Genomic DNA, 14,612 nt, shown 5'->3' on the forward strand with positions numbered 1-14,612 from the left:
GGTTCTCAGATTTACTCCCTGATGACTCCAAGATGGCTGCCTCCATTTTCTAACTAGAGTTTCCTACAGTCTAGATTTTTCTGATTGAATTTCTTATGATGTCATTTAATGTGGCCCTCTGTTCTCTGTATTTCCTATAAAACAATAGTTGTAAACCTCAACACATATAAACCTTGCAACAACCCAATGAGGCAGGGCTATTAAATGTCCCCATTTTACAGAGGAATAATCGGCTAAGGCATAGAAAATTTCTGTACTAGAGGTCACATGGCCAGAATTTGCATCTAAGCAGATGCTTCTAACCTCTGTGCTGCACACAAGGAAATATATAAGCAAGACATTCATGCAGCTCACTTTACTTGAACATTCTCCAGGAGCAGATGATTGGTTGGCTTGCAAGCCTAGAAATCAATGAAGTCAATTAGCAGCAGCTAGTGCGCATCTACAGCGTGTCTGGGCTAAGCTGTGGGATGCAAAGAGTGACACGATGATGTTGAAGATGATGATAGCTGGCCTACCGAGCACTTCCTGTGTACCAGACCCCGGGCTCAGGGCTATGACTACAGCAGTGATCATCACAGTCAAAACGAGTTTCATTATGTATCAGTCTTGTGAGAGAAGAACCACAGTGTGTTAAGTGCTATAATGGGGATTGTTGACAGCTGTGTAAGTCCAATCCAATGGTCACTAGCCCCATGGGGCTATTTCATTTTAAATTAATGACAATTAAATAACATATAAAATTCAATCTGTCAGTCTCTGTAGCCGCTTTTAAAATGCTCAGTAACCACTTGTGGCTAGCGACTACCTATGGGATAGCACAGATTACAGAATGGAATCACTGCGCTAAGTTCTATGGGACAGTGCTGATTTAGATAATCGGGAAAGCACGGGGAAGAAACACCACCCTGTCTGGACTTGGAGGTGAGGTGAGGGGTGAGGGAAGGGGTCCCAAACAACTGATATTATATTTAAGCTGAGACTTGAAGAATGAGTAATTTTAGTCCTTACTGCACTATCAGATGTCTTTGTTGTTGTGTAGTCACTAAGTCATATCTGACTCTTTGCAACCGCATGTACTGTAGCCCACTAGGCTCCTCTTGTTCAGGCAAGAATACTGGAGTGGGTGTCCATATCCTTCCCCAGGGATCTTCCCAACCCAGGGATCGAACCCACAACTCCCACATCTCCTGCACTGCAGGCGGACTTTTTACTGCTAAGCCATCAGGCATGTCTTATATACCTGTTTAATGAATGAGGAAATGGACTTTGAAAATTTACAAAATTTGCCCAAAGTCTCAAGAAAAAATGTGAGCAGGAACATTTGATCCCAGATCTATAAAAAGAAAAAGAAAGTGACATTGCTCAGTCAGGTCTGACTTTGAGACTCCATGGACTATAGCCTACCAGACTCCTCTGTCCATGAAATTTTCCAGGCAAGAGTACTGAAGTGGGTTGCCATCTCCTTCTCCAGGGGATTTTCCCAACCCAGCGATTGAACGTGGGTCTCCCTCATTGCAGGCAGACACTTTACCATCTGAGCCACCAGGGGAGCCCAGATTTATCTGTCTGCTCAAAACACTAATGCTTGAAATGCTAATTCTAGAAGTAAAGGAACCCTGGGCAAAAGAGACCTCTTTTAGAAGAAAGGGGTGATATCTTCACAAATATTGATTGAACACTTTGTGCTGTATTTCAAAGCTCTGTAGGCACTGATGTCATGTGAGCAGTTTACAAAAACTGGGGCCTCTCACTACATGGAGTTTGTCATCTTATTGTGGAATGAGTGCAGAAAAGTGAGTGTACTCTAAGTGCTAAGGGAATCCCAAAGGGTAGCGATGGCTTCCTGTGAAGACTCTTTGGAAAGAGAAAGAGTTCAAGGGATCTTGACGACCCAGAGGGATGGAATGGGGAGGGAGGAGGGAGGAGGGTTCAGGATGGGGAACACATGTAAACCTGTGGCGGATTCATTTTGATATTTGGCAAATCTAATACAGTTATGTAAAGTTTAAAAATAAAATAAAATTTAAAAAAAAAAAAAAAAAAAAAAAAAGACACATGGGATGTGACTGTTGGAGCATTCCAGAATGGAGGAAAGGCTTGTGGGAAAGCATAGGGTAAGGCGTACAATGCCAGTGCCAAGACTACAGGTAATACCTCCACCAAGTTAGAGATTTATTAAGATGAGATGACTCAGTCCTTTCTGCAGACATGGAACTTCATTGAAAATTCTTCTTGAACAACATTTATAGGTATGTCTATGAACTGATCAATTCAGGGGCAGGCCCAAGACTTCACTAATTTCTGCCTGACCTCTGAGAGCATCAAATATATCACAGCAGAATCTCTCTCTTTCCATTAGGAAAGTCTTTGGGAACATGCAAGAAAGGTTTGGAGGGTGATTTGTCTTTGTTTTCAGAAAAATTGTGGTGCTTTCCCTGTCTCTCACCCCCATCTTCAAACCCTCAAATGGACACCAGCTCCAGAGAGGGAAGGACATTTAATCATAGGGTGCAAAATTAATTTGAGGAATTTTATATTATGTGTTTATTTATTTCTTTGGCTGTTCCAGGTCTTAGTTGCGGCATGTGGGATCTATTAATAATTCCCCAAGAAAGAGAAAGAAAGAAAGTGAGGTCGCTCAGTTGTGTCCAACTCTTTGCGACCCTGTGGACTGTAGCCTCCCAGGCTTCTCCTTCCATGGGATTCTCCAGGCAAGAATACTGTGGAGTGGGTTACCTTTTCTTTCTCCAGGGGATCTTCCCAACCCAGCGATCAAACCCGGGTCTCCCACATTGGAGGCAGACGCTTTAACCTCTGAGCCACCAGGGAAGCCCTAATAATTCCCCAACCAGGGATCAAACCTTGACCCTCTGTATTGTGATGATGGATGGGATCTTAGCCCCTGGACCACCAGGGAAGTCCAGGGAATTTTAAATCAATATACTACTATGCACATGACTTTATGGTAAAAACAATCCAATTAACAAAAAAATATTAATTGACTTGTGAATGGTATAGATATGTTAATGCCATACAAACATTTTATATAGCAGTGTTCACTGTTCACAAACTGTCTATTGTTCCATTTTTTGTCTTAAATTATTTCCTGTATATTTTTTTGCACGTCAATATAGTCCAAATAGGGCTTCCCTATTTGGGAAGCTCAGGCAGTAAAGAATCTGCCTGCAATGGGGGAGACCTGGGTTCAATCCCTGGGTTGGGAAGATCCCCTGGAGGAGGGCATGACAACCCATTCCAGAATTTTTGCCTGGAGAACCAAAGTGACAGAGGAGCCTGGCGAGCTACAGTTCATGGAATTGCAAAGAGTCAGACGCTGCTGAGAAACTAAGCACAGCACCGCATAGTCCAAATATTTCCTTTTGGAGATAGTCTATAACATAATCAGTCTTCAGTTGTTAACTGTTGAATTTATTTCCTGCCACTATTAATATCAGTGCACTGAATAGTTTTGCATAATCATTGTTTAAGCTATATAATGTTTTAGAATATATTCCCTAAAGTAGGATGTCTGGGACATAGGTAATAATAATTGCATATTTCTTGTTAGCTGCTCTCTAAAAAGACTCTGCCAGTGTTCATTTGGTGTATTTATTCCCTCAAAGTGTCATCAACATTAGGTTTTGAATTATTCCTTTGCTTTCAATAATTTAAGGGATTTGGAGTCATGGAAAATCTCAGCCCTGTTAGCAACTTGACTTATCCTTTCTGCCTCAACTGCTTCATTGTGGAACATAAATAATACAACTACTTTTCTGGATTGGGATTGAATGAGATAGTTCAGATGAAGCAGCTGGCACAGTATATAGGTAGCCAGTGTCTACTCCACGTGCCTTAGGGAATTGGAGGTACCTTAGAGCTAAGAGTCGGACACGACTGAGCGACTTCACTTTCACTTTTCACTTTCATGCATTGGAGAAGGAAATGGCAACCCACTCCGGTATTCTTGCCTGGAGAATCCCAGGGACGGGGGAGCCTGCTGGGCTGCCATCTATGGGGTGGCGCAGAGTCGAACACGACTGAAGTGATGGCAGCAGCAGCAGCAGTAGAGCACTCAGTCTGCATTTTCCTTTAACTGCTGCTGAGGTTATGCATTCTGGGGGGTAATTATATATCATGGGAATACCCCTAGAATATTTAAGACCCCCAGTCTCCTCCTGTGCTCGTGCTAAATTACTTCAGTCGTGTCTGACTCTTTGCGACTTTTTGTGACCCTATGGACTATAGCCTGTGAGGCTCCTCTGTCCATGGGATTCTTCAAGCAAGAATACTGGAGTGGGTTCCAATTTCCTTCCTACTCTTCACCGTCTCCTCTGTCTCACAGGATGCTTCAGTCTTGAACTGGAATCCTTTCTATCATCCTTTCTTTGTTTGCCACCTGGTTCAAGGTGATGTTTGCTATCACCATGGCATCCAGACTTGATGTCCAGTGTTAACAGGATATAGCCTAGCATCTTCCTTACAAACCCAGAGTCCCAGACTTACAGACTCTCTGAATTTAAAAGAAGCCACAATGGTTATTATCCAACTTTCCCTTGGGTGCTTGACAGTTTCCAATCAGTGGAAATGGTCTTCTTAAAATTGATTAAATGATGCCAATTGGATAAATGGGCTTCCCTGGTGGCTCAGTGGTAAAGAATCTGCCTGCAATGCAGGAGACCTGGGTTCAATCCCTGGGTCAGGAAGATCCCTTGGAGGAGGGCATGGCAACAAATTCCAATATTCTTGCCTGGAGAATTCCATGGACAGAGGAGCCTGGCAGGCTATAGTCCATAGGGTCACAAAGAGTTGGATGTGACTGAAGCAACTGAGCAGTAGCAGCATTGGATAAATACTATGATGAATTTAAGGTAAGGCTAGAATTTGGTCTCTCTATTCTTGGCCCCCCAGGCAACACAGCATTCTCATCCACTATAGTCAATTCTCAAATAAATTATATGATCACTTAGACAATTTGTGAAACATCTTTGAGAAACATTTTAAGTTCTGAATGTCATAATTAAACAGGATAGGGAGCAGTCTTCTGTTGATAGAACTCAGTATTTTATTTAATTGATTTTTTTCCCATATAGTTTATATAGTTATGAAACATCTAAAGTCTGCTTCCTTCTAGTTAATACATGGTGTCTAAAACCAATAAATCAAGAAATAGAGATGAGTATATTATAAAAATGGAAACTATTACAAAAATAAGAAACACAAAAATTGGGAGGCAAAAAGAGGAGAGGATGTGGGAGTTAGATTAAGAAAAGCAGAACTGTATTATTTAATGTTAAAAAGAGAGTCAGATGAAGAACAAAAAACCAGAAACTTAAAAATGGTATTCTCTAGAACTAGAGGTTGGATGGTGAGTAGGAAGGAAAATCTTACTTTTAACTTTAAACTCTTTTATGGTTTGAAATTTTTTGACATATGTATGTTGCTTTTTCCTTTTTAAAAACTGCTTTATTGAGATTAATTTACATACCATTCCATTCACCCACTTAAAGTGTACAATTCAGTGTTTTCCAGCATATTCACAGAGTTGTACATCCATCACTGCCTTCCACTTCAGAACATTCTCATCATCTCCCCCTAAATCTGCCACCTAAATCTATTTTACCTGTTTCCTGGTAGCTCAGACGGTAAAAGAATCCTCCTGCAATGTGGGAGATCTAGGTTCTATCCCTGGTTTGGGAAGATTCCCTGGAGAAGGGAACGGCTACCCAATCCACTCCACTGGCCTGGAGAGTTCCATGGACACAGGAGCCTGGCAGGTCACAAAGAGTCGGACATGACTGAACAACTTTCACTTTCACTTTCCGATCTATTACCTATTAGCACTCACGCCTCATTCCCCCAGGAAGTCCTTCTCTCCCTAGCTCTAGAGAACCCCTAATCTATTTTTAGTCTCTACAGATTTGCTCACTTTGAATATTTAATATAAATGAAATCAAACAACTTATGGACTTATATCTGGCTTTTTTTCAGTTAGTGTAATGTTTTCAAAGTTCATCCATGTAATAGCAAGTACCAGTACTTCACTCTTTTTTATTGCTGAATAATATTCCATTGTTTGGATATACCACATTTGTTTATCAATTCATCAGTTAATGGAGAGTTGGATTGTTTTTATGAATTTTCCTGTGGATGGATGTTTTCGTTTCTCTTGGGCATATACCTGGCAGTGAAATTGCTGAGTTATATGGTAACTATGTTTAACCTTTTGAGGAACTGTCAGAGCATTTTCTAAAGTAATTGCATCATTTTATATTCCCACCAGCAACATGGGAGGTTCACTTCTCCACATCTTCACCAATAGTTGCTATGATATCTTTCTAATTTTAGCCATTTTAGTGGGCCTGAAGTGGCATTTCATTGTGGTTGTGATTTACACTTTCCTAATAGCTAATAATGTTGAGTATCTTTTCATATTCTTACTGGCTGTTTTTATTTCTTTGGACAAATGTCTATTCAGTTCCTTTCCCCAATGCACATGTTATTTTCACCATTAAAAAATAGTATAAACTATCTTAACGCCTAGTAAGCAAATACTAAATGTTTAAGATGATAGTCTCTGAATGAAGAAAATTGAGCTATTTCTTTTTTTCTTTTCCATTTTTTTCTAAAATTTAAAAACAAACTTTTAATCATCAAGTATTAATGTTTCCTTTTTCTTTATCTTTTTCTGATTTAAAAAAGTAACACAAGGAATTTTTTTTAAAGAGACACAATATTAACCTAAAAGCAATAATAGCTAATATTTTAGCAGATTTTCCTTCAAGATATTTTACTAGACCTTCTGTACTTTTTGAGGTTGTAGTATACGTGCAAATTTAAATTATGCATTTTGTTTTTATTCTAATGTAGTAAAAAAAAAAAAAAAAAAAGCCCTGCATGTTAAACAAAGTTCTTTAGCCATTTCTTTTGAGAGTTTCTAAAGAAAATGCCACTATATCTTTTGGTGTGCAGAATGGTCATGAGAGAGGGCTCCTTTCTCACATTTGTTGCTTTAAAATTGAAAAACAGTGAAAGTGAAAGTTGCTCAGTCATGTCCAACTCTTTGTGACCCCATGGACTAGTCCATGGAATTCTCCAGGCCAGAATACTGGAGTGGGTAGCCTTTCCCTTCTCCAGGGGATCTTCCCAACTCAGGGATCAAACCTTTAAAATTAAGGGGAAAAATTAGGTTGCATACATACATACTGTCCCTTAACCTGTGGAAAACACAAACCCAGTAGAACTTGGAGAGGACATAGCCTGGTCCTTTACTTCCGTCTGATGCTCTCTCCCCACTTAAAACAGGAAAAAAAGAAGGAGTCTTGTGCAGTAGGAAGAAGCTGAGCTGCTCTCCAACCTCTTCTAACTTATATCTTCATGGTGTGGCTTTGCCTTTGGTTTAAAGTATTTGCAAATCCCCATGATACCACCAATTCCTGTATTTTTCCTTACAGAGTATTTGTACTAAAAAAAAGTATACTTTTCTTGTTTTCCCCATCCTCTTTCTCTTTCCCTCATTATAACTCTTTCTCCTGAAATCACTGATGCCATTAGGACAGGCTGACTGCAGATAGAGCTATGACTTAATGTTTCTTCTCATCCTTTTTTTTTTTTCCTCCCAAAGCCTCCAGTGTTGCCAATTGCAGCCACTTCAAATGGAATCTGATTGCACAGATTCCATTTCCTCCCATGATGATGGAATCAATAGCCCTCTCCTCCTGGTAAGAGCTCGGGAAAGGTACTTTTTATACACTTGCTTCAAGTGTTCAATTTTCTGTAACAATATAGGCTGTTGACTCTTTATGTTCCCATGTGTGTCCACAAACACTTCTCAGACCACAGTACCATCCCAAACTACACACATATAACAGGCTGCTTCTTGTCTAAAAATGTAGGGAAAACACCAGGACACAAGCATAAGAGAATAAATCTGACTACCAACAACTCTCCCCAGGTCTCCAATCACAGCTGTGCAAAAATGAACTTAAGGTGAATGATTGATCTTTAATTCAGCACATTGGGAAGAAAATACAGTGCTCACTGACACCCATGCTCCCCTCTTCTTCCTAAGGACAGCACTTAGACATAGCTTTCTAGGCTTCATGCTGGTAGGTGGGACCATGGACCAAGTTCTGCCCATTGGAATATGGGTGGATGCGATATTTGCCACTTCCATTGCTGGAATCTTAAATCTTTTGCCCCCTCTCCCAGTTCAGTAGGGATTTTGGAGGCCACTTGTTGAAGATAAGATGCCACCAGATGGAAGCACCCAAGGTCCCTGAACGCAGGAAGCCAATCTTCACTACCATATTGAACAGAATCATGAACAAGAAATGAATTTTTGTTATAGTAGTCCACATTACCTGAGGATTGGGGCTTGTATTTTACATCATTTGCATACCCTGATTAACACATTTCCTTTTTCTATCTCCCACCCCAGCAAAATATTCTAGGTTGCTGTGATAGCTTGTAGACAAAGTCTTTAAAAAGGGATCACAATAAGGGCTCCCTTTTGCTAGCCACGCATTCAAATTCAAATATTACCAAGAGGAGACACTTGCTAGTAAGGTTCTGCCCATGGTTTCAAGTCTGGGAAAGTCCAAAATTTGGGGGTGGGGGGAATGAAAGCAAATGTCTTCCTGGTGTATTCACATGGTGAGGTGTTTGGGGAATCAGAGAAATCTTAGTGGGGGCTTCACCGGTTGACTGAAGTTAATGTTTACTTCTCTTCATCAACTATGTATTATGTCATCAGCAGCTTGGCCCCGCCAGCTGCCCCTCCACACGGGGTGCGAGCTCATCTCACTGAGACTGTCAGTACCCGAGCCCTTCCTGAAATGGCTACAGGAAGGCACCCCTTACACCAAGGGCATCTTGGGTGGCCAGTTGTTGCCTCTACTTTGGAAACTCAAGTGACTTTGTTGACTTCATTACCTTTCCTTCTTTTTCAGCCTTATTTGTAGATTCCATTGTTTCCTGGTATTGTTTCTAGACCTGTCACTCTTTTTATACACTTTTATTTATTTGTTTATTTTTGGCTGGGCTGGGTCTTCTTTGCTGAGTGCAGGCTTTCTCTAGTTGCAGTGAGCAGGGGCTACTCTGTAGTTGTACACAGACTTCTCACTGTGACGGCTTCTCTTTTTACAGATGGGCTCTAGAGTGCGAGGGCTTCAGGAGTTGCAGTGTGGGCTCAGTACTTGCTGTTTGAAAGCTCTAGAGTGTGGGCTCAGTAGTTGTGGTACATGGGCTTAGTTGTTCTGAAGTATGTGGGATCTTCCTGGGCCAGGAATTGAACCCATGTCTCCTGCATTGGCAGGCAGATTCTCAACCACTGGATCATCAGGAATGTCAACCTGTCACTCTTTTATTGTGTCCCATTTCATTTCAAGTGTGCTCATTGTTGATGAGAAACTTAAATGTTTCAGGAAGGTAGACCACAAACCGAGTATTTCACATTTTAGAACAAAGCAGACTTTGACATGAAAAACTGGTGCTTAGTCATGAGAAGTCCAGAGCCCATTCTGTTGACCACTTCCTAATGTAGGGATAAGATGGCAACCCTAGCTTTTGTTCCTGGTTCTGTAGCTGGTTTTTGTGACTTTAGATAGACTAGTCTAACACACTGTTCCTTGGGGTATAATCATTGCAATTGATTTTGTGAAGTTTTGAGGAACACCGCTAATTCATTTCTATCTTCTTCCTCAACTTTAAGCTTTTCAATCAGTATCTCCAACCAAAAGGGGATTTCTTTCTCTCCTATGAATTATGAAGACCTTGTCTTTCAGGTTCTTTAAAACCGAAGTTTGGACTTGATACACAAGCTCTGTGTATAAATTTTACATCCTTTAGTATGCTTTCTTAAAGGCAGCTGGATTCTCTGTGCCATCTTACCAATTCTCTCTCTTTCCTTCCTTATTCCCTTCATTCTGCTATTGTTTTGTTTCTTGTTCAGGCTTCACATTGAAAACTATTAAGTTTACGTTGTTTTTGCAACTTCTGGACAAGGTGAACATTAGAAAAGGTATGTGTGTGAGGTCTGTAACAAGAAAAAAACTATTGAAGAGAAAAAAGAGTAACTGAACTCCACAGAAAACAGACTGTAGAAATTAGAAGAATTTCCGGCTAGCAGAAATTAGAAGTTGAAGAGGCATATGTATTTTTTAAATGTAAAAACAACGTAACATCAAAACATTTGTTAACCTTAGAATTCCCCTACCCACGCAGCAGCACAGGCGCTTTTCTTTTTAATTGCTTTCGTTTAGTAGTTGTTCATGTGCACATTTTCCCACATAATTATAATCTCTATGCATGTAATTTTGTATTTTGGTATGAATTTGTTACAGAAATCTTTCTTAACTCTTTTTCATAGTTTTTAGATGAGTTATCAGATATTTAGGCAAACATTTTTAGGGTCAGACCTGAATGCCTGCTAACAGTGGGCCTCCGGTTTTCATACTGTTTCTGGCCAAAGGATGGAAACAGTAGCTGGTGTCTTGAGAGGATGATACCAACATCCAGGCAAAGAGTAATGAGTTAAATAGGGCTTGTAGGTGCTGGAGTTGCGTGTTTTCCAATAGAAAAATAAATAAATAAAGAAAACACCTTAGGAGAAAGTACCTAGATGTTGGGAATTGCTTGAGAAGGACTGAGACACAAGTGTACCTCTTCTAAAGAGTTCTGAGTCCTTAACATTCACCCCCTCCAAGTCTTGTACTGTTTATGTGTTGCACAAGGCATATAAGGATCATGTCTATCAGGCTTGTAAGTGACCTTTCCCAGAGCATCTCATGATACACCCTCAGATACACACATGAATCTGAATTCAAAGAATCTGGAGCCAAGAGAGAATGCAGACTTCACTGCTGCTGGAACAGAGGTGGGATGAGAAAGTAGGCCTAGGGCTCCTAGTTCAGTGCTGTAGGATTAGGGAAGAAAGGCTGCAGTGGGACAAGAAAACAAAGCTAGAGGAAAGGAAGTTGGCACAGCGAGAAAGAAGAGATGGAAGGGAGTTGGGGGTGAGGCTTTCAAGTCTCTGCTAATTTTAAGAGCAAACCTGAAATTAGAGAGTATAAGGTCCCCTGGGTAAATGCACCCTCTGAAATGAGCATCTCAAGTTATACAGGGGAGTCAGCTAAACATTTAACTTATCTGCTTAGAAATGAAGTTTCTAGAAAGAGAGGACAATGTGATGAAAGACGACTCTTCAGGAGTCGTGAGGGATGCAATCTCCTACTTTACTGTTTGATGTCCATGGAGGCAGTGCATGTCTTTCATATGGCTTCTTGCGAATTTTTCCTTGAAAAATAAGTAACAGATGAAATGCTAGAAATACCCATGGTTGACCAATTGCCCCAAATTCCCTCTAACACCCTTTTAGGTATTTATTGGACTTCAATTTGCCCTTGAGATATCATCAAAGATAAGGTTAAATATGCATTAGCAATATGGATAAACTTAACTCCCCTCATTTCATAGAGAGAGTCAGAAAGGACTTGTAACTAGTCCAAAGTTCCATAACTTAGCCATGCAGAAAGAGAAAGGTCATGAGAGGCAGATGGAGGTATCTGATGTGAAGACTTCTCAGATCTTCTAATTTGGCCCAGCTGCCAGAGGCTGCCTGCTAAGTCACTTCAGTCGTGTCTGACTCTGTGTGACCCCATAGACAGCAGCCGACCAGGCTCCCCCGTCCCTGGGATTCTCCAGGCAAGAACACTGGAGTGGGTTGCCATTTCCTTCTCTAATGGATGAACGTGAAAAGTGAAAGTGAAGTCGCTCAGTCGTGTCTGACTCTTCGAGACCCCATGGACTGCAGCCCACCAGGCTCCTCCATCCATGGGATTTTCCAAGCAAGAGTACTGGAGTGGGGTGCCATCGCCTTCTCCGAGAGGCCACCTAAATGCAGCCAATTGAGTGACTCTAGCCAAGGCCCAGCTGATCCCAGTTGACTCACAGACTCATGAGAAATAGTAAATGGTGATTGTTTTAGGCTATGAGTTTAGAAGTGGTTTGCCATGCAGCAATAGATAATTAATTGAACTCATAACTTAGAATAGCAACCATGTTTTATTTCTCCCAAATCTTTGATTTGGTTCTGCTGATCTGGACCAAGCTTGGCAGATCTCATTTGAACTTGTTTGTACCTCTGCAGCCAACTGAGGGCTGGCTGGTCAAGGATGACCTCAACTGCAATGACTCAGTTCTGTTCCACAGGGTCTTTCATCCTTCAGTGGGCTTGTTCTCCTGGTGATGGCAGAATTCCAAGAACAGAAGTAGAAAAGCACACAATTAAAAAAAAAAATAGACTTCATTTCTTAGAGCAGTTTTGGTTCATAGCAAGATTGAAGGGAAGGTTCAGAGATTTCTCATATACCACCTGCCCCTACATGTGCATAGCCCCCTCCGTTATCAACATCCCCCACCTGAGGGGCACATTTGCTACATCTGGTGAACCTACACAGACACCATCGTTATCACCAAAGACCATGGTTTACATTAGGATTCATTCTTAATGCATTTTAAGGCTTTGGACAAATGTGTAATGACATCTTCATTGTTAAAGAATCATGCAGAGTAGTTTCTCTGCCCTAAAAATCCTCTGTGCTCTGCCTATTCATCCCTCCCTCCCCAACTCTGTCAGCCACTGATCTTTTTTATGTCTCCATAGTTTTGTTTTCTCCAGAATATCATATAGTTGGAATCATACCATATGTAGCCCTTTCAGACAGAGTTATCTCACTTAGTAATGTGCATTTAAGTTTCTTCCGTGTGTTTTTGTGGCTTGATAGCTCTTTAAAAAAAAAAAAAAAAAAGGCACTGGATAATATTCCGTTTTACCACAGTTTATCCATTCACCTACCAAGCAAGTCTTGGTTTACTTCCAAGTTTTTGCGATTTTGAATAAAGCTGCTATAAACATCCACATGTAGGTTTTTGTATGGCCATAAGTTTTCAGCTCCTTAGGGTATATACTAAGGAGCATGATTGCCAAATTACATGGTAAGAGTATGTTTAGTTTTGTAAGGAAGTGAAAAACTGTTGTTCAAAGTGGCCATTGAATTTTGCATTCCCACCAGCGACGAATGAAAGTTCCTTCTGCTCCACATTCTTGCCAGCATTTGGTTTTGCCAGTGTTCTGGGATTTGGGAAATTTTAATAGATATGTAGTGGTATTTCCTTGTTGACAAACATTTTTCAAACCTCCATTTACATCAAGTCTGCTACTGTTTCACTGATCAAAGTACAGCATATGAGTGAACACAGAGTGGGAGGGAACTACAAAGTTACAAGAAAAGGACATGGCTAAAGGGAGGTCATTAACTGGAGCCATTAATGCTATTAAATCTGTTATAAGAAATCTATGCCTGTTTCTCACAGGGGAGTACTAAATAACATTATTAAGATTTTGGACTAAGATCTGAAATCAGTTGAAAAAATTATACTCAAAATCAAGTAAAACAATTAGATAAGCATTATCTGATTTTTAAATATTTCCAGAGTTTATGGCTAAGCCATTATTGCTAATAGTTCAGTTCAGTTCAGTCGCTCAGTCTTGCCTGATTCTTTGCGACCCCATGGACTGCAGCCAGGACTCCCTGTCCATCACCAACTCCCAGAGTTTACTCAAACTCATGTCCATTAAGTCGGTGATGCCATCTAACCATCTCATCCTCTGTCATCACCTTCTCCTCCTGCCTTCAATCTTTCCCAGCATCAGGATCTTTTAAAATGAGTCAGTTCTTCACATCACGTGGCCAGAGTATTGAAGCTTTGCAAACTTCAGCCTCAGCCCTTCCAATGAATATTCAGGACCAATTTCCTTTGGGATGGACTGGTTAGATCTCCTTGCTGTTCAAGGGACTGTCAAGAGTCTTCTCCAACACCACAGTTCAAAAGCATAAATTCTTTGGCACTCAGCTTTCTTTATTGTCCAACTCTCACATCCATACATGATTACTGGAAAAAATCAGAGCACCTAGAATCCTGTTTAATAGTGTTAGCTCTCTAAATAGCCAGTGGGCATTCTGCTTTGTGAGTTTGCTCTGGAAACTGAAGGCTGTTGGCCTCTGTGCTTTACAGAAGGGAATCAAACAGGCTTTTAATGGAAAAGGTATGTACAAGTGTGTGTGTCCATTTGTAAGTAGCATAGGTGACCATATCTGAGCCACTATTTTAATTTTGATTTTATCTGTTTTTGTCTCCTCTGTATTCCCAGGAAATATCGAGAACTAACTTTGTATTTTCACTTATCATTACCTCTCTGGGAAGCAGATTTGTTTTCCACTCCTTGGATTTCAGAACAAATATCTGAGAAGCAGAGGAGAAACTGGGATTACCATCCCCAGATCCCAGCAGTCTGCTACTTACAGCGGTATGCTGCTGCCCTCTACACGGTGATTCACACCAGGCAGATGAAGGGTTCTTTGATCTGTGTCTCTTTCCTCCACCCAGGCCTCTTTAGACCCAAGCTGAACTTTGTTAGTCCAGCATTTCTGAGAATCAAGGAACCTGTGTTCTGGCCTGTGGGTCACTTAATATTTTGGGGTCTCAGTTTTTACTTCTGTGAAGTGATCATTCTGGACTAGATTTGTGTTCCTGCTCTTAGGCTTTGAAGA

The 14,612-nt window shown here is 40.8% G+C and overlaps 1 protein-coding gene across 2 annotated transcripts in view; it reads left to right on the forward strand.

The window, feature by feature from the left end:
* Positions 1 to 14,612, forward strand: part of PIP5K1B (phosphatidylinositol-4-phosphate 5-kinase type 1 beta) — a 471,859-nt gene that overhangs the window by 124,870 nt on the left and 332,377 nt on the right. For both annotated transcript variants that reach the window (XM_055578263.1, XM_055578262.1), the window contains exon 4: positions 7,625 to 7,721. The gene's annotated coding sequence lies outside the window, so the exon portion shown is untranslated. The remainder of the gene's footprint in view (positions 1 to 7,624; positions 7,722 to 14,612) is intronic.

Source organism: Bubalus kerabau, chromosome 4, assembly GCF_029407905.1.
Source record: "Bubalus kerabau isolate K-KA32 ecotype Philippines breed swamp buffalo chromosome 4, PCC_UOA_SB_1v2, whole genome shotgun sequence".
In the NCBI taxonomy this organism is placed as follows: Eukaryota; Metazoa; Chordata; class Mammalia; order Artiodactyla; family Bovidae; genus Bubalus; species Bubalus kerabau.